Source organism: Tursiops truncatus, chromosome 13 (assembly GCF_011762595.2).
Source record: "Tursiops truncatus isolate mTurTru1 chromosome 13, mTurTru1.mat.Y, whole genome shotgun sequence".
NCBI lineage: Eukaryota > Metazoa > Chordata > Mammalia > Artiodactyla > Delphinidae > Tursiops > Tursiops truncatus.
The window spans coordinates 2,924,848-2,951,740 of NC_047046.1; the positions used below are offsets into that span (position 1 = coordinate 2,924,848).

A 26,893-nucleotide genomic window follows, 5' to 3' on the forward strand; every position below is an offset into this window, starting at 1 on the left:
CTGATCATGTGTATGTCTGTATTTTTCATCATTGAATATTATTAAAAATAATGTCGTTATAATCCTCAGTAATACCAGCTGGACTTTCTGGGTGGTTCTGCTGGCATTTATCCATGTCCTTCTATACTAAGGAAAATTGGTGGCAGGATATGAGGAACCAGAAGTAAGGTTTATAAACCTGAGGCTGGAATTGAGATGCCCGAGAATAGGTTGAAGTGTGCTAGTCTGTTTCCTTTAATTAACCCTGCCCTTCTCTAGTTAAAGGATTCTCTTTAAAGGACGGATCAACCTCATTTGCTCGCGTGGATGTGATCTGACTGGCGATAAGAGGCATATGTGGGTGGCTCCCTCCTTTTTATGAGGATCTGTGGCTGCTCTGTTAGTATTTGCTACGCTCAGGCAGGCTAATGGGGAGGAAATCGACAGATTTCTTCTCTTATTGCTCTACTGACCACATCAGAGCTATGTTCGGGAAATGGGAGAGGAAGCATCTTTACAGGGACCCATATCTCTTCTTACTGATGAGAATGGATTTGTTCAATGAATCATACAAAGAATGTGAATAGCACCAGTGGACATAAGTTTGTCCTTTAGTCATGTTCTTCCATCTCTTTTTAAAATTTTATTGACGTATAATTGAGTTTTACAATGTTGTGACTCAGTTATACATATATATGTACATTCTTTTTTTTTAAACATCTTTACTGGAGTATAATTGCTTTACACTGGTGTGTTAGTTGCTGCTGTATAACAAAGTGAATCAGCTATACATATACATATATCCCCATGTCCCCTCCCTCCTGCGTCTCCCTCCCACCCTCCCTATCCCACCCCTCTAGGTGGTCACAAAGCACCGAGCTGATCTCCCTGTGCTGTGCGGCTGCTTCCCACTAGCTATCTATTTTACGTTTGGTAGTGTATATATGTCCATGCCACTCTCTCACTTCGTCCCAGCTTACCCTTGCCCCTCCCCGTGTCCTCAAGTCCATTCTGTATGTCTGCGTCTTTATTCCTGTCCTGCCCCTAGATTCTTCAGAATCTTTTTTTTTTTTTAGAATCCATATGTATGTGTAAGCCTACAGTATTTGTTTTTCTCTTTCTGACTTACCTCACTCTGTATTACAGACTCTAGGTCCATCCACCCCACTACAAATAACTCAATTTTGTTTCTTTTTATGGCTGAGTAATATTCCATTGTATATACGTGCCACATCTTTATCCATTCGTCTGTCGATGGACACTTAGGTTGCTTCCATGTCCTGGCTATTGTAAACAGTGCTGCAGTGAACATTGGGGTTCATGTGTCTGTTTGAATTATGGTTTTCTCAGGGTATATGCCCAGTAGTGGGGTTGCTGGGTCTTATGGTAGTGCTATTTTTAGTTTTTTAAGGAACCTCCATACTGTTCTCCATAGTGGCTGTATCAATTTACATTCCCACCAACAGTGCAGGAGGGCTCCCTTTTCTCCACATCCTCTCCAGCATTTATTGTTTGTAGATTTTTTGATGATGGCCATTCTGACTGGTGTGAGATGATATCTCATTGTAGTTTTGATTTGCATTTCTCTAATGATTAGTGATGTTGAGCATCCTTTCATGTGTTTGTTGGCCATCTGTATGTCTTCTTTGGAGAAATGTCTATTTAGGTCTTCTGCTCGTTTTTGGATTGGGTTGTTTTTTTGATATTGAGCTGCATGAGCTGCTTGTATATTTTGGAGATTAATCCTTTGTCAGTTGCTTCATTTGCAAATATTTTCTCCCATTCTGAGTGTTGTCCTTTGGTCTTGTTAATGGTTTCCTTTGCCCTGCAAAAGCTTTTGAGTTTCATTAGGTTCCATTTGTTTATTTTTGTTTTAATTTCCCTTTCTCTAGGAGGTGGGTCAAAAAGGATCTTGCTGTGACTTATGTCATAGAATGTTCTGCCTATGTTTTCCTCTAAGAGGTTTGTAGTGTCTGGCCTTACATTTAGGTCTTTAATCCATTTTGAGTTTATTTTTGTGCATGGTGTTAGGGAGTGTTCTAATTTCATCCTTTTCCATGTAGCTGTCCAGTTTTCCCAGCACCATTTATTGAAGAGACTTATCTTTTCTCCACTTTACATTCTTTCCTTCTTTATCAAAGATAAGGTGACCATATGTGTGTGGGCTTATCTCAGGGCTTTCTATCCTGTTCCATTGATATATGTATATTCTTTTGATTATAAACCCCATCCTATGTGACAGGCATGCTCTAATCATCTCAGCCTGCAGTACTTCCTCACCACCACAGGCTGCGCTGTGCACTCACATTACAGCGCTTTCTCCCCTATGTGCCCTAACCTCCTGGTTTTCTCACGTGGGCTTCTTCAAACCCATTCACTTTGTCTTTCTGATTCCCTGCAGCAAACCTTTTTGCCTTCTCCCTTGGAAGTGATACTTACTTTGATTTTACCCAGCTTCCCAGCCTCTGCTCAGGCCAGGAATCATTGCTCTGCAATGGCCTTATAATCATTCCTGAGCCCTTCTCCCAGCGATCTTCTCTCCCTCACCATCCTCCCTCTCCCAATGATACAGGACCCCAGAGGGAACCAGGGAGCCCTGGAGTGGCTGGAGGGAACCCTGCGGTCCATGGGCTATCTTAACATTCAAGTCAAAACTAACCCTGAAGAGACCTCAAATTCCAACTTCATAGCCTGTGCCCCCAATTCTTACTGAGCATCTTCCTCTATTGTCTACCTGCTGTTGTAAAAGTATTGAATAAGTATCTCAAAAGTTGGTCCATCCAGGTGTGGGTAGGGGGAGAGAGACGGGGGACTGAGTCGCAGTTCAGTAGCTCAGATTAAGACAAAACGTCTGGATGAACAAGAAGAAAGCAAGAGAATTGTAATTATTCCAGATCATTGTAAGGAAGAGCCAGGTGCAAAGACTACAGACAAGATGTAGCCCCCATTAGGAAAGCCTTGCGATTACCAGGGGGTAAGAGGTGGGGGAGGGATAAGTCGGAAGATTGAGATTGACATATACACACTACTATATATAAAATGGATAACTAATAAGGACCTACCGTATAAGCACAGGGAGCTCTACTCAATACTCTGTAATGCCCTGTATGGGAAAAGACTCTAAAAGAGAGCAGATATATGTACATGTATAACTGATTCACTTTGCTGTACACCTGAAACTAACACAACATTGTAAATCAACTATACTCCAATTACAAAAAAAAAGAAAGAAAGAAAGAGAAAAGAAAGCCTCGTAAAGTGAAGTTGGGCTGTAATTACTTTAACTTACGAACTGTCTTTGGAAATGAACCCCAGGAAGATGAAACTTCATTATTTTACTTAATTTTCCAACAACGGACACATCTCTTAGCATGCCTTATACTAGAGACAGAAAATATTCAAATAAAATAAAAGAAATCATGCAGGGATGTTTCTCCAGCCATTGACCGTTAGGGATTGTATACTTAACATTGGAGGGACTTAGCCCAAACGTCTGCAACTAGAATTTTGTCTGGCTTCTCTCTTTAGCCTAATGATTCTTTAACATTCAAGTCCATGAGAATCACTGTATTGTGTTGGATTCATGAAACCATCTACACTGTACTTTATGGACAGTTAAAGGAAAATTTTAAGAGGAATGAACTTTATGCTGTTTCTGCCTTTTGCTCTGACTCTGAGCCTTTATCCTCTGGGGAGATGCAACTTCATTATACAGTAAATAGAGAGTCTGGTCCTACCAGACTAATGATGTCTGTTATGAAAATACATCTTTGCCGTGGGTTTACAAATCACTTCATTGAAGTCAACAAGTTAACAGACGGCCTGCTTTTATTCTCAATTTTAATTACAAGAACGATTTCTGAATATATTATCATATTTTAAATATGCAGATAAAATTCCCCTCCTGTATACACTCTGACGCCTTCTCCCCTCATCAGGAATGACCACTGTTTCAATTGTGTATCCTTCTTGACCTTTTCCTAGACTTTCATACACACATTGATGCACATGTAACATATACACATTTCCTACACATTCATCCACATCTCATACACGTACACATTCTTGCACAGGTGAAACCTATATTGAATTTTTGAATTTTATTTCAACATAAAAGGTGTCATTCTGAAACTATTGTCCTGCAACTTCCTTTCTCTTTAACCAGCACTATTTCTAGAGATCAGCCCATGTCTCTACACCTAGAACCAGCTATTCCCGTTAACTATCACATAGTTATGTTAACCAGAATAATGTAGGTTATAATACAGTAACAAACGTTCCTTGAAATCTCAGGGTCCTAGCACAACAAAAATGTATTTCTCACTTATGTAGAGTTACCGTCGGGTTGGCAAGGAGCTTTTTCATTTGGTGACTCAGGGATCCAGGCTTTTTCCATTTCGTGACGCTCCCACCTCAATGCATGGTTTCCAAGAATACCATGGAATGGAAAGAGAGGGGTGAAGGAAACACATGGACTGTATTTGCTCCCTTTTCATTTTGAAATAGGTTTAGGCTTAAGAATATGTTGCAAAAATAATGGAAAGAGTTCCCATAGTCCCTTTACTGAACTTCCCTAAATGTGTTATGTAACCACAGTGCAATGATCAAAACTAGGAAATAAACATTGATATGGAACTCTGTGACGAAGTACAGACCTATTTGAATTCCACCCATTAATGTCCTTTTCTGGCATGACTGAGCTAGCCCAGGGCTACACACTTTTACTCTGGGGTAATTCCTTATACTGTCTTAGTTTTTCATGACCTTGCCATGTTTAATGACTATTGGCCAATTATTTTATAAAATGTGCCTCAGTTGGGGTTTGGTTAATGTTTCCTTGTGATTAAATTCAGGATGTCCTTTTTTGGCTTGAACACCATGGAAATTATGCTGTGCCTTTCTTGGTGTGTTGTATTGGCAGGTGGATGATGTCATCATATCCTGTTACAGGTGAGGTTAGCTTGGGGCATTTGGTTAGGATAGCATCTGCCAGATGTATCAACTGTAACGTTTCTGTTTTCCCCTATGTATTAAATAACTGTAGAGATACTTTGAGACTATGTAAATATCCTATTCATTGTCACACTTTGCCCACAAATCGTAGCATCTTTGGATAATTGTACTCCGAAACAATCATCACCGTGGTGTTTGCCCCTGCTGGTTTTCTGTTTCCATCATTGCGTCTATATTTATTCATTGCGGTTCATTGATGTGTCCCATTAGGTGTTTATATCAGCTGTGGACCCGTGGGTATTTCTTTCATTCTATGGGATATAATCCATCACTCTCATGATTTAGTTTCTGGCTCAGATGATCCCAGATGTGTCCATTCAGAAGCTTCCAGTTGGTCCTGTGTCTTTGGGGGATGTCACCATCCTTTTTTTTGGAGCACTTTTTAAATGTCCAGCCATCATAAGAGTTCCCAGGCTCACCTTGTACTTTTCATGTCACAGACTGGAATCTGCCATTTCTCCAAGGATCCCTGATTCCTTTTATTGGAGACGTTATTTAGGCTCCACGATCTGGGTCCTAGGGGCATACACTTGCTCTTCACCGCTTTTGAACAGACACAATGCATCGTCCCCTGCTCTCATTCCCAGTTGCCAGCTCTCCATCACATGCTCCCAGCCTAAGAATCAGGGAGACAGAAATCTTATGTTTCCGGTACCCAGAAGAGGATGCAATGTGATGAGCACAGAGCATCGTTGCCACTACAGTAGCACTCAGTGTGCTGAGCCCTCGGTAGTTTATTTACCCATGTCCTGTTTTTCCAACTTTTCACTCTTAAAAATAGCCCCACGATGTACTCCTTCACGCCTGTCTCCTTGGTCACATTCCCAGTAGATTATCCATGTTCCTTGTAACTAAAATATATCTCAGCTGATCTATAAGAAGATCAGGACAGCTTCAAATATGGCCATGGTGATGTTTTCTGAATTTTAGTTGCCACCACAAGTGAAACACCATGGCCCACATATATTTTGGGTTCTGCACTCTTTCTGCGTCTGTCATCAGCTGGTTTCCCTGTATAACGATCTCAAGTGGATTGTAGCAAGCTGGTATGTCTGAAACTCTGATTCTAGTTACCTTATTTTTAGTTTGATTTTTTTTCCCCTAATGAACCCAAAACTAGAGAAACCTTCTCTCCATAATTAGACTCAGGGGTTGGTGGCCACAGCCTTCTATAAACTGTTCATTTTAAAAAAAAAAAAAAACACCTCTCTTGTTAGCAAGAAGAAAATCAGAGACTTCCATAACATGTTTTTTAAAAGCACCCATCTGAATAAATAGAATATGAAACTGTGAGATGTGGTTAGTAAAAAGTTACATCATTTCTACCACAAACTATGGCTAAAGAAAAATCTAGATTAGCAGCCTCTCTGACAAGCAGATTCTGATGGAAAAACTGCAGAAGCAGAAGGAAGAATATTGCTGGTGTAGGAAGAGAAGACTGAGGTGGACTGAAATTATATTTTTAGAATGATGGAAGGAGAAAGTAGGTTCTTTTCACATCTATATTTTAGGCAACTTGATTTAAATATAAAAGTATCAAAATAGGAACTTACTTGAGAAAATAAAGGTGAAAATGAATTTCAATCATTTCCCTTTTACGATGACATATTTTTCTCGAGTTATGTCATCGATCAATAGTAGTGACCTGGAGTTGGTTTCCCAGTTCTTGGCATCAGAATGGTACCTTTTGTCTGGTTTACTGTTGACCTGTTGTTGCGTTATGGTCCCGATCTGAGATTTAAACGGGTCCCTCCTGCACAAAGGACAGCGTCACCACTTAAGGATACTGTCTTAGTGGCATGAAGGTAATATAATTGCTTTTAAACATAATTTGTTGAGGTGACATTCAAATAACATAAAATTAACCATTTCAGTGAACAATTCGGTTGCAGTCACAAAGTCAGGCAGCCACCCCTTCTGTTGAGCTCCAGAACATTTCTGTCATCCCAAAGGGAAACCCCGTACCCGTGAAATAATTCCTCCCACTCCGTTCGCCCTGCCCCTGGCAACCACCAATCTGCCTGCTGCTGTTTCTATGGATTTGTCTGTTCTGGTCGTTTCATATAAGTGGAATCATACAATATGTGACCTTCCATGTCCGACTCCCTTCACTTGGGATAATGTTTTTGAGGTCCATCCATTTTGTAGCATGTGTCAGCACTTCATCCCTTTGTTATGGCTGAATCAGATTCCTTTGTAGGGATGGACCCTATCTTGCTAATCCATTCGTCGGTTGATGGGCTTTGGGGGAGTTTCCCACCTTCTGGCTGTCCTCACAAGTGAGAAAAGCACCACCAGCCCTGTGCTTCAGTTTAGATACTTGACCTTTCATAGCATGTGCTTTGGGGCCGTAGCATCCAACAGGTTTTCAGGACCTGAAATGCTTCTGAAGCCTAGTGGGTACAACCATTATCTCAGTAACTTAGCCATGCAAGAAATGTAAATGTATGTAATTTTCTAATTCTCAACTTGATTTTCATTTTCTCCTGCATTCCACTTATATCTCAGGTGATCCAAAGTCTGAACTCACACTTTCTCCAGGATCCGGTACAAATTCCATGGACTTTCTTATTGCCGCAGCATGCATTGGGTTCAAGAGAAGGTCACTGAACTTCCGGGTCAGTCCTTCTTGCCACCTGGGGTTGTGGGTCAACCCAGATGATACTGGTCTTCGTTGGGACCACTGGCTTCTGCAGACACGCCAATTTTCCGAGCCACGACTGTGCCCTTTCTACTCCCTGTGCCACTGGGAGATGTAGCAGGGTCCGTGTCTGTCTCAACCCCTATTTTCATGCAGATTATTTTTTTTTAATTTCTATTTTGTATTGGAGTAGAGTTAATGAACAATGTTCTGTTAGTTTCGGGTGTACAGCAAAGTGATTCAGTTATATATATACATGTAGCTATTTTTTTTTCAAATTCTTTTCCATTTAGGTTATTACAGAATATTGAGTAGAGTTCCCTGTGCTGTACAGTAGGTCCCTGTTGGGTCTCTCTTTTATATATAGTACTGCATATATGTCAATCCCAAACTCCTAATTTATCCCTCCCTCCCCCACCCCCCACCCCCCCGCCTTTCCCCTTTGATGACCATAAGTTTGTTTTCTGAGTCTGTGAGTCTGTTCATGCAGATTCTTTTTATACTTCAGCTGCTGTCTTCAGGGGCTACCCCTTGTCAGCTCCTAGTTTATGCTCTGGGATGGAATTGGGGGGAGGGTTCTGTTCCCTCTGCCCTCGTATTCCCACCCTTACCTGAAGGTGACGTTATTCCTTCTGGAATTCAGCCCAGGATGGAGTCAGGTTACAGCTGCCCTCTCAGGAACCCTTAGCTTTTTCTTCACTCTTATTTCTGGGTTAGGGATATCACGGCTATGACTCTGTCTTAGGTTGGGTTTTCTAGGAGTGGGATGAAGTTTCTCGTCTAAGTGATTAATTGAGGGAACGTTCTCAGGAGAAACCTGTAAGGAGAGAAGGAAGGGAACCAGATAGCTGAGTGAGAAGCCAGGCAAAGGTTCAGGGAAGCCCAACCTCAGCCTGACCCCATGGAGAGCTCCAGGGTGTGAATGCATCACTGACGTGAGCCCCCTTCAAGCCAAGAAGACGGTCTTTTGTCTTCCCGATCAGTCCAACTTGGGCAGTGGTTTGGGTTGGCTTTCGAGAAGAGCAGAACCTTCCAGATAATACCAGGGGAGGCAGGTCCCATTGGCCAAAGGCAGTTCTCAGGGATTCCTGAGCTGTGAGCTGTTAGCATCCAACCACCAGAGCAGATTCAGGGTTGGGATAGGGGTTTAATGGTCCTGTTTATCTAGACATACAAGATAATTGGATACATCTGAGCGCTACACTCTGCCGCTGGGCATCGAGGAGTTCCTCTCCGTTCTCAGCGAGTTGACAATCTAGATTAGCCACAGTATTCCAAATTTTGCAAAACAGATGCCTCTGCATCCACAGAATTGAGGTTCACACCACTGGGAAGTCCATACATATCCACCAGCAGCCTTAGCGTGAGCCCATCTCAGCCGTCTTCTGAAGGTCCACAGCGGAGTAGGGAGTTGGACTTGGTAAAAGACCTAAGGAAATGGCCGTTGGTTGTAAAAAATCAATCATTTGATATTCATGTTTTGTTGTTTGTTTTGGAAAAAACAAACACTGTATTATGACTCCACTGTAAACACAATTATGTTGGTTTAAATTACATCGGCAGTGATACACCGACTTTGTGTGTTGCCAGGGTCAGTGTGTGTGTCGTAGAAATGACTGCCATTATATAGCACCTGTCTTGAACGCCTTTCGTGACTCACCTCCTTACAAATTAGAGGGATGATGAGGGTGTTAAAAGAACTCAACAAGGTGGCACTCACAGGTTGTATCCCGAATATACTCTGTGTGTTTCACTTCCTCTTCTCTCTATACAGCTACATTGTTAGCCTTAATTAGAACATTAAATACTATAGTTTCCCTTTAGGAAGCCAGCAGGGTTTTCTTTGCTATAAAATGAGTACTTCAGTTCCCCTCCTGCTAATGGATAGAGGATAATTAACATTGTCTTGAGGCTAATTTTCATTTATGCTCTGCCATCCCTCATAAGCCGCACGTTATTCTCTAGAATAGTCAGTTTGTCACTTTTATTAGCCCAGTTTGCACTTTAACACCAAGAAAATTAATTCAGGCTACATTAACGTACTCGACTTCAGATCCAACGGAATTACCTGACTCTGTCCTTTATGAAGTCCTGTCATTTAGAAGGGAATGGATGCAGCTCCTTAAAAAAATAAAATGAGATCATCATAGGATACTTGTACTGCTATCGATTTTCCAAGTCGTGTGACAGAGCCGTGGGGAAGGATGGACAGAAAATTTTTTGCACGATTTCTCAGTTTTCACTCATGAGACCAAAAGCTCCACCTTTAGAGATGGTGGGTTTCCCATTGACCTAACACCCTTAAAGTATTGGCTCTGATTCATTATTTAATCTCTTGCTAAAAGATTTCCTAGGTTTTGGGCTTTTCTACCAAAAACAAACAAAAAAATCAAATATTAAAGATTGTACCCATTAGGGAATTCTCAGACTGTTTTTTCAAACAGCATGAAGTGTGGTTACCATTTCTACTCCAGGTTTGCAGTTTTAGCAATGATGTTTCGCAAGCTGCTGGAACTCTTGGGCAGTTCTCTCCTAAAGGAGTACAAAGTCCTCATTCCTAAAATTTCGTTAAGAAGCAAAGGAAATGGAAAAAAGAATCCTTTGCCGTAACATTTATTATTTTGCCAAGGTCCATTAGAGTTACTTACTTAATGTGCTATTGGCTTCACCGAGTTTTAGGTACTGACCATTAATCTGCGAGAGAAAATCCTATTTCCCTAAGTGTCTTTCTTACACACTAATTAGATGATAGTAACGTCTCCTTTTGAATCAAAAGCTGCAGACTGGTGTCCCGTGAGTCAGATATGCTGGGCTTGGCTACTCAGGACCTTTTTTTATGACTTTATATTTTTAGAGCAGTTCTAGGTTCACAGCAAAATTGAGGGGAAGGTACAGAGATTTCCCTTTCACCCCCTGCTCCCACATAGGCATGACCCCCTTGTCAACATTCTCCACCAAAGTGGTACATGTGTTAGAAGTGATGAACCTACACTGACATCCATTATCACCGGAAGTCCATAAGTTACCTGAGGGTCCACTTGTGTGTGGTACACTCTGTGGATTTGGACGAACGTGTAACGAAATGTATCCATTATAATGGTCTCATATGGAGTATTTCCACTTCCCTCAGCCTCCTCTGTGCCCCCCATTCATCCCCCCACCCTGCCCCTGGCAAACACTGATCTTTCTGTTGTCTCCACAGTTTTGCCTTTTCCATGTCGTAAGTTGGAATTGGGCAGTAGGCAGCCTTTTCAGATGGCTTCTTTCACTTAAGGATGTGCATTTAAGGTTCCTCCTTGTCTCTTCATGGTTTGATAGCTCATTTCTTTATAGCCCTAAAGAATACTTAATTATTAACCACAACCCAATCAAAAAATGGGTGGAAGATCTAAATAGACATTTCTCCAAAGAAGATACACAGATGGCCAAAAGCACGTGAAAAGATGCTCAACATCACTGATCATTAGAGAAATGCAAATCAAAACTACAGTGAGGTATCACCTCACACCGGTCAGGATGGCCATCATCAAACAATCTATAAACAATAACCACAGCTTATCTGTCCATTCACCTATTGAAGGGCATTTTGATTACTCACAGAGCTTTTTTCTAAAAGAAAACGAAATTAAATTTCACTGCTAAGTTTAACATCGGCAAATTTTATGTCAGTTCTGGATGTCTGAGTTCTCTTGTAAAACTCAGAAGTGCAGGTGAGAACTCTGCTTGGTCACAGCCAGCTGAGCTTGTCCGATTCAGACACTGCATTTTCCAGCTGACCTCAGGACCCACCCAGTCCGCTCCATTTCTGGCCCCATCTAGGCATTTGTGGGAGACCTCGGATCTAAACAGCAACAACAACAAAGTGATCTCTAAATAAATATTGAGCAAGTTGTTGATGCCCGTGACGCTTATCCTGTCTTCTGCTCATTTCTCTGCATTTCTTTTACCCTCTGGACCATCCAGGGCTGGCTATTAAGACTACATAGTAGATTTCTTTGAAGGAAGGAAAGCATGATTCTTTCTAAAGCCAAATTCTCTTTATTCCTCCCGGACCCAAAGTCCACAGAAGCCCTTCGTGCCACAGGTGACTTTTTCAAATAGCAGTAGTTCTCCTGTTTCCTAAGGAGGAATCAAAATGCAGTTAAATGGTCACTTGACCCTAGAAAGTTGAGAGTGTTGTGCTCTCTCATCTCAAAGCCAAGAGTGGCTGGGACCCAGCTGAAAGACTGGGGTTAGGATGGAGTCTTAGAGTGTGTGGTCTGGAATGAAATCATTATTGCTCCCTTCTGTACTAATCCCTTCCCTTCTTTGAAGAATTCCTCCCCAGGTATTTCATTGACCTTCTCTAGTCACCCAGCAGTAACATAGCATCACCCAGGGGCGTTCGGGGCCATGTGTGTGTGTGTGTGTGTGTGTGTGTGTGTGTATGTGTGTGTGGTTGCTGTCGTTGAGTCATTCCCAGGAATGACAGTCCCTGAATTCCCCTTCCCCAGCTCTGAGTTCATCGTTCATTTGACGTCCACCACTGTGATACGAAGTTTGCTGCTGTGCTGAACTCATAGAGGCCTCAAGGAAATGTGCTGTGAAAGCTTGCATTGCCCTTGAGGGCTTGCAGGGGTTGGGGGTGGTATGTAAAGGAGAGAGTAATCAAGACTCAAGCTGATTTATGTCACTCGGTGTGACAATCTCTAGTCCATCCCCGTTGCTGCAAATGGCCTTATTTCATTCTTTTTTATGGCTGAGTAGTATTCCACTGTATACATGTACCACATCTTCTTTATCTGTTCCTCTGTCGATGGACATTTAGGTTGCTTCCATGTCTTGGCTATTGTGAACAGTGCTGCAGTGAACATTGGGGAGCATGTATTTTTTCAACTTATGGTTTTCTCAGGGTATATGCCCGGGAGTGGGATTGCTGGATCCTATGGTAGTTCTATTTTTAGTTTTTTAAAGAACCTCCATACTGTTCTCCATAGTGGTTTACCAACTTACATTCAAGTCAGACAGAGAAAGACAAATATCGTATGATTTCACTCATATGTGGAATCTAATTTTTTTTAAAATGATACAGATGAGCTTACTTACAAAACAGAAACAGACTTACAGTCATAGAAAACACACTTATGGTTACCAAAGGGGAAAGGTGGGGGGAAATAAATCAGGAGCTTGGGATGAACACACACACACTATTATATATAAGATAGATAACCAACAAGGACCTACTGTCTAGCACAAGGAACTCTACTCAATATTCTGTGGTAACCTATATGAGAAAAGGATCTAAAAACGAATGAATATGTATACATGTATAACTGAATCACTTTGCTGTACACCTGACACTAACACAACATTGTAAATCAACTACACCTCAATAAAGTTAAAAAAAAAGAAAGAAAACAGACTCAAGCTAGCCTAGGACCAGATCTGTCTTGAGGAGGACCTATTGTTGGGACCACCTGTTCCTGAGTTCTCTGATCTCTACCCCTGGCTTGGACTCACTCGTTGCAAAAGACAGAGGGGTCGACCAGAAAGCTGATACTCAACTAAGGCCTGGACATTTGTCTCTACAGAGAGATGGGAGTTTTCAAAGATGATATGAGGAGAGGGGGGTTCTTACTCCTATGAAATCATTCTCGGTATCCGCATGTACCAAGCTTTATCATCCGTATACACTTGAGCAGCCCTGGGGGGGATTGAGAGGCATTTCAGAACATCTATGGGGGTCCCTGAAAAAGTGGTATATTTCTTATGAGGATATGATTATGATAGGAAAAACACAATACAAGCAATTAAGAAAAACGTTAGATACTAAATTTGTTTATAAATTCCAAATACAACCTTTTAAATTTCTTAATGAGAAACTTTGCCTGGCATGCCTGAGCATAACTTCTAAATATCTGGTTTTATTCTTGAAATGGCCGCGTCAAATATTTTTTTTAATGAACCTTTCAAATTCTTGATAGCATTGATGAGCAGTTGATTAAAAATTTTTTTAATCATTTTTTACAAGCATTCAAAAATGTACAACAGTTGAAGCTACCTCTTCTTTTTTCCCTTGACAAATTTAATGTTGAAATTTTTTGTGATAATATGAGTAGATCGCTAATCAAATGAACTTTTTTTTATATCAAATATTTCAAAGAGGGCTTCCCTGGTGGCGCAGTGGTTGAGAGTCCGCCTGCCGATGCAGGGGACGCGGGTTCGTGCCCCGGTCCGGGAAGATCCCACATGCCGCGGAGCGGCTGGGCCTGTGAGCCATGGCCGCTGAGCCTGCGCGTCCGGAGCCTGTGCTCCGCAGCGGGAGAGGCCACGGCGGTGGGAGGCCCGCGTACCGCAAAAAAATATATATATATATATTTCAAAGTAATGATGAAACTCTAATCTGACAGAGATACCGCTAAGTCTGGTGGTTGAGAAGAATAAATCTCTTTTTTTTAAAGAGACTCACAGGCACACAAGGCCAAATCCCTCTAGCCAGAAAAATAAAGGGAGAAAGGCAGGCTTGTTTCTACAGTTTCTGTTTATACACAGCCACCTTTTTCTCTCGCATTTGTATTTTAAGACCCTGAAGTTCACCTTTTTATTACTGAGCACCTTCTGTGCTGCTTTCTTCGTGCTGGCTTTGGAAGCCCAGCCTTTGGTCCAAACTTGCGTCTCCCCCTTAAGACTGCGTACTTGCATTTCGGTCCTGCCGTGAACTCCTCGGCAGCGGCACGCTAACAAACGCTGTCTTCAGTCAAGGAGGGTACCTGGCAATGACACGTTGGGACTCATTCAAGTGAACAGCAATGGTTTTGATTTTGCATAATGAGCCGTGATCTCCCCGGAGCACTTTGCATAATGTAAGGACAATAAATCACGTTGGCCTTGTCAGTAATTCTTGGGGCTGTGCATTAGGTAAACAAATTGTGTGTCATTATCCTTAAATAGTTTGCAGGAAACCAGGAGACAGCGATCCTGTTATTGTACTTCTTAAACAATGAGCGCTTAGTGATGGTTGAAAAACTCTCCGTGTAAGTCGGTTGTGATTCATCTCTGATTCCCCACTTTGTCCGGCGCTGAAAGGAGTCGCAAACAGCCCCCTCTGTGGAGTGGCCTCGTGCCTGGCACTGATATATGTATCGCACTCCTGCACGACTTTATCTGAGAAACAGATTTTGATAGCTTGCTAGGATTTAGGTCGGTCGTTAATTCCGCACCAAGAGCAAATTGTACTGCTATTGACAAAAGCAAAGACACAAATAACTGGCAGATTCCATAAATCCCTGGCTTGTAAGTAGCTCTCAAGGACACTGATTTATCGTCAGTGTCCTTGAAAGCTATCTCAAAAAAAAAATTTTTTTCTTTTTGCACACTCCCCGCTGATTGACGCTATGGTTTTCAGAGTTACCAATGACTCAGTTCCCATCAAAGCTGCTATTCAACGAAATGGTGCCTTGGGTAGCAAACATTTTATCTTTGGGTAACAATATAAAGAGAAAGTTTGCATGCAAGAATGATCAGGGAGTTATGTAGATATTCTTTTCCTAAATGGACAGAGTCTGAAAGACCCGGTTAGGCTCCACACCCTTGTAGACGTTACTCCTTTGGGGGCGGGAAAGTTCCCTGATCTCAAGAATAGTTTTAGTGACTCACAGGGGATGTGGGACCTGGAAGCGATCTGAAAACGACTGCAGAATGAAAAAAGATGGAACACGGATCCCTCTGACCTTCATCTCTGTGTCCTCCCATCCCCTGGGGTGCAGTATTTGAGCTGCCCTGGGTCCCTCTTGAACCATTTGTTTTGGTAACTCAACTCTACAAGGAGTTTGCATTTTCTGAGCACGTGTTTTGCGTTTTTAGCGTCTTTTCAAAGCTGGGAAGTGGCACAGAAATAGACCGATACTAAATATGAATAAACACGTTATTGTTTAGATCACAGCAGGCTTGGCCCCGTTTTAGTCACGCAAGTACAACCTGCGTGGCAGTTCTGTGTTCCTGCTTCTGCTAACAGCTCCGTGCTCTTCTTCGAACAGACTCAACTTTTCCTTTAATAAATATGTTTTAAACGACACTTTATATCGCTTTTATTGCTATGATTGCTTACAAAAGTGTAAGTGTAAAAATAACAGCATTATAAAGCAAACGATCCCAGTGCATCTCCTTGCCAGGAAAAGGCTTCTTGCTCTTTGTTAAAAGGAAGAAAAGGTGGAGGTGTTGGCAGTGTTTGAAGGATGATCAAATCGCATCAGCATCAAACCCTGTAACGTCCTCAGAACCGTTGGTGGAGGAATAAAGTGGGGACCCTGCGTGTCACTAACTGAAACCTCCCCCAGGGCCATCCTCTGAGAAGTTCCAGACCCAGGTATTCCACTGCAGGGGCATCTTTTGTTGGAGCAGACTCTGTCCTGTTTTCTTTTTTTTCTTTTTTAATTTTTATTTTATACTGGCGTATAGTTGATTAATAATGTCGTGTTAGTTTCAGGTGTACAGCAAAGTGATTCAGTTATACATATACATGTATCTATTCGTTTTCAAATTCTTTTCCCATTCAGGTTGTTACAGAATATTGAGCAGAGCTCCCTGTGCTATACAGTAGGTCCTTGTTGTTTTTCTACTTTATATATAGTAGTCTGTGTATGTCAGTCCCAAACTCCCAATTTATCCCTTTCTCCCACCTTTCCCCTTTAGTAACGATGTTTGTTTTCTAAGTCTGTGAGTCTGTTTCTGTTTTGTAGGTAAGTTCATTTGTATCTTTTTTTAGATTCCGCGTGTTATATCATAGGATATTTGTCTTTCTCTGTCTGACTTACTTCACTTAGTATGGTAATCTCCAGGTCCGTCCATGTTGCTGCAAATGGCATTATTTCATTCCTTTTATGGCTGAGTAGTATTCCATTTTATATATGTACCACATCTCCTTTATCATTCATCCATCGATGGACATTGACAGATACTTCCATGCATACAGTGCTTCCATGTCTTGACCATTGTAAACAGTGCTGCAGTGAACATTGGGGTGCATGTATCCTTTCAAACCATGGTTTTCTCTGGATATATTCCCAGGAATGAGATTGCTGGATCCTATGGTAGCTCTGTTTTTAGTTTCTTAAGGAACCTCCATACTGCTCTCCATAGTGGTTGTACTTATAAAAATGAACTTTTTTTTACAAAACAGAAACAGACTCACAGATCTTGAAATCCAACTTATGGTTACCAAAGGGGAAATGCGGGGAGAAGTGATAAATTAGGAGATAGGGATTAACATATACATGCTACTATATATAAAATTGATAACTAACAAGGACCTACTGTTCTCCACAGTGGCTGTACCAATTCCCACCAACAGTGCAGGAGGGTTCCCTTTGCTCCACACCCTCTCCAGCATTTATTATTTGTAGACTTTTTGGTGATGGCCATTCTGACTGGTGGGAGGTGATACCTCATTGTAGTTTTCTGTCCTGTTTTCTATAAGCTTGAAGAGCCCGCGATGTTGAGTAAAAGTGTTCCCGTAGGGGGAGAGGCAGGGGGAACAAAGTAGCCACCATGCTTTTTCAGATTCATGCCCAGCTCCCCATTTTTAGGGGAAAGCTGGTCCTTTAAAGTTCATCCTCTCTATTCCACAACGATGGGACGCACAGCAAAGAGAATGTATCTTCTTTACCATGGCAAGTACAGGACGTCTAATTTAGGTGTGTTTTCAGTCTCCATAACTGGCAAAGTAAAGACATGGTGAGTCCTGTATTAGAAGTCAGGTGCAAACACACTTAAGGACAAGACTGTGTTTCAATAGTAAAGAAATATCCAATTTGTGAACGGGCTCGTGAGTTAAGTGTTAAGATGTTAAGATCTGTGGGATTTCAAATTACAAAATGAATCATGAATCAGCAAAGGAAACGATAAACAAAACGAAAAGACAACCCTCAGAATGGGAGAAAGTATTTACAAATGAAGCAACCAACAAGGGATTAATCTCCGAAATACACAAACAGCTCATGCAGCTCAATATCAAAAAAAAATCAAAAAAATCAAATAACCCAATCAAAAAATGGGCAGAAGATCTAAATAGACATTTTTTCAAAGAAGATATACAGATGGCCAAGAAGCACATGAAAAAATGTTCAATGTCACTAATTATTAGAGAAATGTAAATCAAAACTACAATGAGGTATCACCTTACACTGGTCAGAATGACCATTCATCAAAAAATCTATGAACAATACATGCTGGAGAGGATGTGGAGAAAAGGGAACCTTCTTACACTGTTGGTGGGACTATAAACTGGTACAGCCACTATGGAGCAGTATGGAGGTTCCTTAAAAAACTAAAAATAGAATTACCATATGATCCAGCAATCCCACTCCTGGGCATATATCCAGAGAAAACCATAATTCGAAAAGATATATGCACCCGAACGTTCACTGCAGCACTATTTACAATAACCAGGTCATGGAAGCAACCTAAATGTCCATCGACAGAGGAATGGATAAAGAAGATGTGGCACATATATATATAATGGAATATTACTCAGCCATAAAAAAGAATGAAATAATGCCATTTGCAGCAACATGGATGGACCTAGGGATTATCATACTGAGTGAAGTAAGTCAGACAGAGAAAGACAAATATCATATGATACCGCTTATATGTGGAATCTAAAAACAAAAACAGCTACGAATGAACTTGTCTACAAAACAGAAATAGAGTTACAGAGGTAGAAAATAAGCTTATAGTTACTGGGGATGGTGGGGGAGGATGGGGGAGGAGGGTTAAGTTGGGAAATTGGGATTGACATATACACACTACTATATATAAAATAGATAACTAATAAGGACCTACCGTATAACAGGGAACTCTACTCAATACTCTGTAATGGCCTATATGGGAAAAGAACCTAAAAAAGAGTGGATATATGTATATGTATAACGGATTCACTTCATTGTGTAGCAGAAACTAATACAACATTGTAAATCAACTATACCCCTTAAAAATTAAAAAAAGGAAAAAAAGCTGGTAGGTGATCCTTCAGTATTACAGTCAAGGGTTATTGATGACTTAATCCCCTGACTTGATAGAAAAGTACCTCCCAGATCTGATCTGCATACGGATTCCCTGGCGATTTGGTTACAATGAAGACTGATTGCGTTGGTCTAGTTGAGCCTGGGACTCTGCATTGCTAGCAAGCTCCGGTGTCATCTCTGGTGCCCCAAGGACCTTCTTTGGAAGAGCCAAGTGCTATGTGGCTTGGGGTGTCCTTTTCTTTCTGGTCCTATCACCCCTGAGATGTTTTAGTACCTGGCATTCAACCACCCCAACTTTGGAGAAGGAAGATCTTCCTGAGATCTCTCCTTCTACAGAAGAGGTATAATTTTTCGAGCCAGAACATTACAGGAGAACTCTCTATCCCTGCTTTTAGCTGTGATGTTACAAAGCTGAGGATAACAGTCTTCTTGAATACCCACTAAAGGGAGCCCCCAATCTTCTGAGAGTGGATTGTCTGGGGGGTTTTTTGTTTGTTTGCTTTTGGGGTTTTTTTGGGGGGGTGTTGGTGGTGGTGGTGGTGTTTTTTTAGGAGGTGGTTTTTTGTCTTGTTTCCCTTGGCAGCATCACTGAGTCCCAGTAAAACATGGTTTGGTCTTTTTGTTTTTTCAAATCAGCTTCACAAACATGACTTAAAAGCTACAGCTTTAGGGAAAATATACTCCAAAAAAAAAAAAAAAACCAAAAGACAGCAACAAAACCATTGTGTCCACGTCTGTGGCATTATAAAAAATGAGCCTTATTCCTCTATTTGCTCTCAACAATGAAGCCTTTGAGGCAGCTGTCATGGGGAAGCACTGTCTGTGGCAAAAGTATCCCTGCATCTCAGAAAACCAGGCCCGCAGATGCTCCTGGAAGATACTCAGTGACAACCAGTTTTAAAATGCAAGTTGAACCTTGTCATGACTGTCATTATCTGTGATGAATTCCAAATGGAGGCTAATATTTTGACATGTGACCAACTTGGAGGATGAGGGCTAATTTGAAAGCAGCTCAGCCTTCTGTTGGTGGAACACTTTAGAATCTCACTTGCCTAGTAAAGCACTTATTTTTGCGACTTGAGCCGTAAGCTGTTATCACCCACCCGTTCCCTTGACACACGCTCTCACGCTCAGGCCAACCCTGTGGGCTTTTGACCGTGAAGAATGGAAGGCACTTCCAGAGATTAGAGGGAAGCCCTCTGAATATGCGATTGCATCTCATATTCTGTCACCTGATGGAGATTTGTCTAGACTTGATTCTAATGGCATTTAAGTAGGGGATGTCGCAAAGCTTTGTTTTCACAGAAATACAAGATGACACATGCAGGCTGGTACCATCTTGCCTAATGATGCAGTCAGTTCTTGGATAGATTGTCTAAATACCTTCATTTTCCAGAAGTCATCCCTGACTCTTCGGTCTGAGAATTTAAACTCAGGTGGTACCCTGTGCTCCAGGCGGTTTCTGTGGTAACCAGGCCAGGCAGGCGGGGGCTGGGTTTCTGATTCTGATGCGGCTACTGAGCTTCGGTTGTGGGAACCTGCTCTTGACAACACTTACCTTTCTAGCAGAGGTGCTGATGAGGCATCACTGCAGGAAGAAAAATGAGAAAAGAACAAAGGAAGAACCAGCATAAACTTATCTGCCTACAGGACACCAGCACCGAGAATCAAAACGAAGTGCAACTCTGAGAAGCCAGAGCCTACCAAAGCCCTATGAGACCCTTTCCTCACTTCCTCAGCTGGGTTTTCCCCTTCCGGTCCGGCTGTCAGTGTCACTCACTCATCAGATGGTACCCCTTTGAATTCACGCCTCTGCCTTCCCTTTTGGAGGAGCTTGGTCACATTCCATCCATTACTAAGTGGCAGTAGCGGAAGCCCTGTTGTTCTGACACTTTCACTAACAAGTTGCTGGGCTCTGCATACAGCATGGAAATTAGATCTAGTCTCTGCTTGGAGGAAGCTGGGTCTGGGTCTAACCCAATAATGAGACACAAAGCACCAGACTGCCAGTGGGACTGAGGGGGAAGGAGCTGAAGCAGCACTGAGAACAAGGGTCCCTGAGGATTCTAAGTACGAAGTCACCAGGCTTATCCCCTCCCCGCTCTGCAGTCATCCTATGCTGATAACCCTCTCAGTTCTCTCTGCCATGCTGGCCCTGAACACGTAATGCATTCATTCATTCATTCATTCATTCTACAATATTTATTGAGCGTCTGCTGCGTACGAAGCACCACTTTAGGCCTGGGAAAGGTAGCGGAGCACAAAGTGGGCAAAGTCCCTGCTTCTGTGTAACTAACATTCTAGTGGAACAGACATCCAGAAGGAAGGAGGGGAGGGAGGAAAAAAAAGGAGTGGGGAGAAAATATCAGAATAAGTGCTGTTCAGGAAAGGACGTAAGGTAATGCAATAGGAAGGACCCCCTTAGGCTGGGGTATCTGGAAGTTTCCCTCCGACAAAGTCTTTAGATCTGAGTAAGATGAAAGGGCTGGTAACGCAGAGATCAGAAAAAAGTGTAATTAGAAGAGGGAACAGCTAGTGGAAAATCCCAAACGGGAACCAGATTGGCCTGTTTGAAGAGTGAAAGAAGGCATTTGTGGCTGGAATGTGATGACCCAGAGAAAGAAAGAAACGGGGGAGCTCAGAGAGTTGGGGGGTGCCCTGTCTCAGGGCTTGTGAGAAGTTGGGTTTGGTTCCAAGGTGTGATCTGAAGGCACTGGAGGTTTTTAAAGCAGTGAGGGAGAGGTGTTGAAAGCTCGTTCTGTTGCTGGGTGAAGAATGGATGGGGATGCGGGATGGTCCAGAGAGAGAGAAGATAGAGCAACGTTTGGAGACTTGTCTGTCTGGGTGAGATCAGGCGGTCACAGCGGAGATGGAGGGAGGTGAACACGGAAGGAGGAGAGAGTCTGTTGGCACTTGGCTCCGGAGAGACTGAGCACAGAGGGAAGAGCCAGCCCAGGAGGCTGAAGAGGAAGCACTGTGTGGTGGTCATTGGACACTCATTAGCCGGGACAAGAAAGTGTTTCAAGGAGGTAGGAGACATCTGTGCTTCATGTTGCCTCTGCAAAGATAAGAAGGTTGGAATGTCCGTCCGATAGGGCAACACAAAGGCCATCAGTGACCTTAGTAGCCAAGACAGAACCCCCAATGGAGCAGATGGAGGTGGAATTCATCCAATCAACTCAACGTGCTTATTTACCTGGCACCTACTAGGTGTCAAGCTAGGCAATGAACAAACAAAAAATCTTTGTTTGACATCACTGTTGGGAAGACATAATAACCGAGACGAGTAAGATGCATGCTCTGTTAGTGATAGGTGCTAACAAGAATAAAATAAAGCATGTAAGAGGGACAGCAGTGTCTGGAAGGGGAGGGGTCAGAAATTTTGGTTAGGGCGGTCTGAGAAGACGTCACTGGGGACATGACATTTGCAGGAAGACAGTGATTGAGCGCCTGGGTTTCTCGGGGGCAAAGCCCAGCAAGCAGAGAGGGTAACAAGGACAAAAACCTACCGTGGGAGAGTGATGCAGACCCACGGAGGTGGCCGTGGTGGCTGGAGGTTAGGTGCCAAGGGGAGAGGAGAAGAGATGTATTCACAGAAGCAATGAGGATGCAGGAGGAACACGACCCCTCGCGCACGGCTACGCAGGTCATAGGAAGAACGCTGGGTGTGACTCCGAGGGAGATGGGGCTCAGGTAAGGTGAAGAAGGGCGTACGGGTGTTTTAGACAACACTGTAGATTATTGGCCACGTATATAGCTCTACACGCCACGTGCCGAGCAAAAGCAGATTTCTCAGACAGATCTTCCGTGTCGCCTCATTTTCAAGAACTTCCTGTGGCTTGCCATCCACCGTTATAGTGGACGTTCGTTCTTTTAGTTGCCTGACATTCAACCCAGTTTTTCTTTATTGAACCATCCTTGCCCCACCCTTAATCCTCATGGTTCAGATGGGGCTAACCCCCACCCCCCAGCTCCAGGGGTGGTCATTTGGTCCTGGAATGACCAATGAAAGCATGTCATCCCTCTGGCCCTGGTGATTGGTCCTTGGGTGAGCAGTAGACCCCAGCCAGGCAGCTCACAGTGAAGTCCTGGATTCTGTAGGAACGATTGTGAGAGGACCGTTCTCTTCCCACCAAGACTGTATCTTTCAGGATGATGGCAGCCTGGACTTTGGGGGAGGGGCTGCCTAACAGTGACCACCATCATGGAGGCAAGCAGGGCCAGGAGATGGAGAGAGCGAGGACCGATGGTCTCCTTCAGGTCACAGACTCCAGCGCCCTGAAGCTACGCCCACCCCTGGACTCCCAGTCACATGAGTCCACAAGTTCCTTTTGCTTTCTCTTAGTCTATTTTCAACTAATTTCCTGTCACTTGGATCTGATATCATACTGACTAGTTACACTCACTGTCTTATATTCTGACCCACCTTAGTGATTCTGAAGAACCCTGCCTGCCGCGTCGTTCTGCTTCCTTTTCCCCGTTCTAGGACTTGTACTTTACTCTTGGGTGAAAACAGTTGCCTCATCAGCCCGTCGGCACGTCTACAGAACCCCCTCCTCTGCTCACAGCAGTCGTACGTCTGGTGTGTCCTTCCTTCCTTCTTCCTTTTTTCCTCTCTGCCTATGTCCATCCTTCAGGACACGGTTAAAATAGCTCATCTTTAAGACTGTCCTGATCACTGTGGCCTCCTCCTATCTTGGTATAAAGGGCTTCCCTCTGTATGGCAGTCAAGAGCACAACATCTGGAGACAGGCTGCCTGCGTTCAAACCCCAGCTCCACCGCTTACCATTTGTGTGACCTTGGGCAAGTCTACACCTCAGTCTTACTGCCTGCGAAATAGGAATAATGTAGTATTTGATGAAGTGAGTTCCAGCCAGTTAGAACATTGTCAACAACATTATTGGTGTGTTCTAGATCCCATCAGAAAAAAGAAAGGACACAGAAATGGGGGCATTCGAGAACAGTATAAAAAAGGGATGCAGGGAAGCAACAAAGCACAGTGTCGCGTGTCAGGATTAGTAACAGCAAGGAAACTTTTCCACCCGGAGATCTCAAGAAACGAGCAGAGGGTGCAGTTACTCTAATCCAGAGGGACGCTAGGTGGAGAGGACTGCTGAGCACAAGCGATGGCCTCAGGCAGAGGACACAGCCAGCCCACAGTGACCCTGCAGAGAGCAGGTGCTCGAGCAGTGACCCTGCAGAGAAGAGCAGGTGCTCAGGCAGTGACCCTGCAGAGAGCAGGTGCTCAAGCAGTGACCCTGCAGAGAAGGGCAGGTGCTCGAGCAGTGACCCTGCAGAGAGCAGGTGCTCAAGCAGGGGAATGAACCCCGAGATTTACCTTCTCCCTTCTCTCTGGTCTGCTGCTGGAGCTCCCCATTGGACTAACCCAACTGGAAACCCAAGGCCAAGGAGCCATGGATATGCCGTGCTGGTCAACCTCCAGGTCACTGAGCAGGTTGGGGAAGGGTAGGACTGGTCTGGAGGATGAGGTACCTAGAACACAAGCATTAACACGTTATTGTCATTGTTTGGCCCTGTCCTGAGCTGTGCTCTGAACGCCTCAGGCGTGGACTTTGCTAACCTTCCCACCCTCCTCTGCATGAACCATGAGCCTCTGAAAGGGATGCTGGTACCCCAGGCCAGAGGTGGCACACTGGAGCCTCTAGGGTCATATCGACAAGGATACACTCAAGTTCTTCCTGGGTCCTGCTGCCTTTTTTGTGAAAGACCCATCAGGCAGCCCTGAACCCACGTTCTTCCACAATTATTTCTTTAGTTGCGGTGTGTACTTCCCAGAATCTCATGGCTCTGATCCTCTGTAGCCATTCACCCATCATAAACTTTCCCAACCCAGCAGACACTTGAGTTTGGGACATCCGCCTTATACCTTTAACATGCCCAGAACTCAGTACGTACCTAGAACTTAATGGCATACCTACAAGGGTTAGAAGGTTCCTGTCAAAGGCCAAAACAGCTGATGCTTCTGGAAGGGAAGAATAATTAGAAAACTCATTTGTTATGCCTTTGTGTGCACTGATATTTTCAAAGCTAATCGCTTATACAGTGAAGGTCTTTTGACGTGATCAAGGATATTACCGTACTCTGCTCTGTTGGTACATCCTCTTCACAAATAGTACATGAGCAGCCATGACAGGCAGTAATACACAAGCGTAGGTTCTGGAGGGAATTTTTCAGCTACAGGGGTTTCCGGGGAAAGACCAGCCCCTGTGCTGGTGCCCCTGGACCCATCCCCTCTGACCAGCCTAAGGACATGGCCACCTGAGGTTTCTTCCTCTCTGTTGCATCGTCAATTTCTCCCATTTGTATCAACAAGAAAATATGCTGTAGTATCCTGTAATGTAATGTCCTCAAATTCATATGTTGAAATCCTCACCCCAGCACCACAGAAGATTATGTAACTGAAGATAGGGTCCTTAAATAGGTGATGACCCTAATCACTGGTATCCCTATAAGAAGAGGAGATTGGGACACAGACACACATAGAGGGATGACCAAGCGAAGACAGAGAGAAGACAGCCATCTACACGCCAAAGGGAGAGGTCTCAGGAGAAACCAACCCTGCTGACACCCTGATCACAGACTTCTAGCCTCCAGAATTGTGAGAAAGTTACATTTCTGTTCTTGAAGGCGAGCTTCACTAATACGGACTAATACAGACCCTCCCTTTGAACCCTCCTACCCTTGGTGGGAGTACAAATTGGTGCGGCCACTGTGGAAAACAGAATGGAGGGTCTTCAAAAAACTAAAAATAGAGCTACCATAGGACCCAGCAATTCCACTCCTGGGTATATGTCTGAAGGAAAGGAAAACACTAATTCAAAAAGACACATGCACCCCAGTGTTCACAGCAGCATTATTTATAACAGCCAAGACATGGAAACAACCTAAGTGTCCATCAACAGATGCATGTTAAAGAAGATGTGTGTATATATACAATGGAATACTCCTCAGGCACAAAAAAAGAATGAAATTCTGCCATTTGCAGCAACGTGGATGGACTTGGAGGGCATTATGCTAAGTGAAATGGCAGACAGAGAAAGACAGATAGTGTATGACATCACTTATACGTGGAATCTAAAAAATAATACAACAACCTGGCGAGTAGAACGAAAAAGAAGCAGACTCACAGATATCAAGAACAAACTAGTGGTTACCGGGGTGGCGGGGGGGAGAGGGCAGAGGGAGGGGCAAGATAGGGGGCGGGGCTTAAGAGGTGCAAACTACTAGGTATGAAATAAGCTACAGGGATGTGTTGTACGACACGGGGAACATAGCCAATATTCTGTAATAATAGCAGGAGTATAACCTGGAAAAATTGCGAATCACCAGCTTGTACACCTGTAACATATATGGTTCGGGAACTAGGCTTCAGTTTGGGAAAAAACCCTCCCTTAGACCTCCCCTCCACCTCCAGCTACAAGCCGCTTTCCTGGAAACATTGTTCAATGCGTGTCTTGGTGCCTGGCTCACATCTCACTTTTTTTCCCCGTGGCTGAAACCACTCTTTATCACAGCCACCAAGGAAGTCCAGCCTGCCCAGTCAAGTGGTGTCCCCTCTCTTCTCATCTGACCACCACCAGCGCCCGCGGAATTAAGACAGTGCGTGCCTCCCTCCCTCCAGACACTTGCGGTTCTCTCAGGCTCTCCTGCTTTTTCTCCTTCCACCTCGTGGCCCACTCCTTCTTGGTCTCCTTGGATAGCTCTTCTCAACTCCCCAAATCGAGAGTGACCCGAGCGTCCACACACAGCCCTCTTCTTTCACTGCCAATTTGGGAACCCCAGCTCTAAGCCCAGCATCTCCACCGATGTTCCTACGCCCGTTTCCCTCTCCTGAGGGCGGCCCAGAGCCAACGGTTGGTTGAGGTATGCATCTAAGTTGTGGACGCTCATGCTGTATGATTGATGCCCTAGAAGCCCGTGAGGGTCCACCAAGCCCGGACTCTGCTTGAGATATATTCTTGCTTCCCTCATTACTGTAGAGTGTTTCCTAAAGACCACTCCCTCGATAAGCCACACACCCCAAAACCCCATCTCGGACTCTGCTTCCGGAAACTGGACCAAAGACACACATTACCCCGTTATCTTATTTATTTACTACATAGCACTTATCATGTTCTAAATGTATCCAGTCGATCTATTTGTTTGCTTATTTTCTGTCTGTTTCTCTCGCTGTAAGTTCTTTGAAAGGAGGTGATGCATGTCCAGTGCCATTCGAGCCCAGATAATGGGTGCCTAGAA

At 43.5% G+C, this 26,893-nt stretch overlaps 1 protein-coding gene across 1 annotated transcript in view; it reads left to right on the plus strand.

Annotated features, from left to right (window-relative positions):
• LOC109551145 (transmembrane protein 132D-like) overlaps positions 1-26,893 on the plus strand; it is a 382,883-nt gene that overhangs the window by 308,773 nt on the left and 47,217 nt on the right. The gene's annotated exons all lie outside the window — the stretch shown is intronic.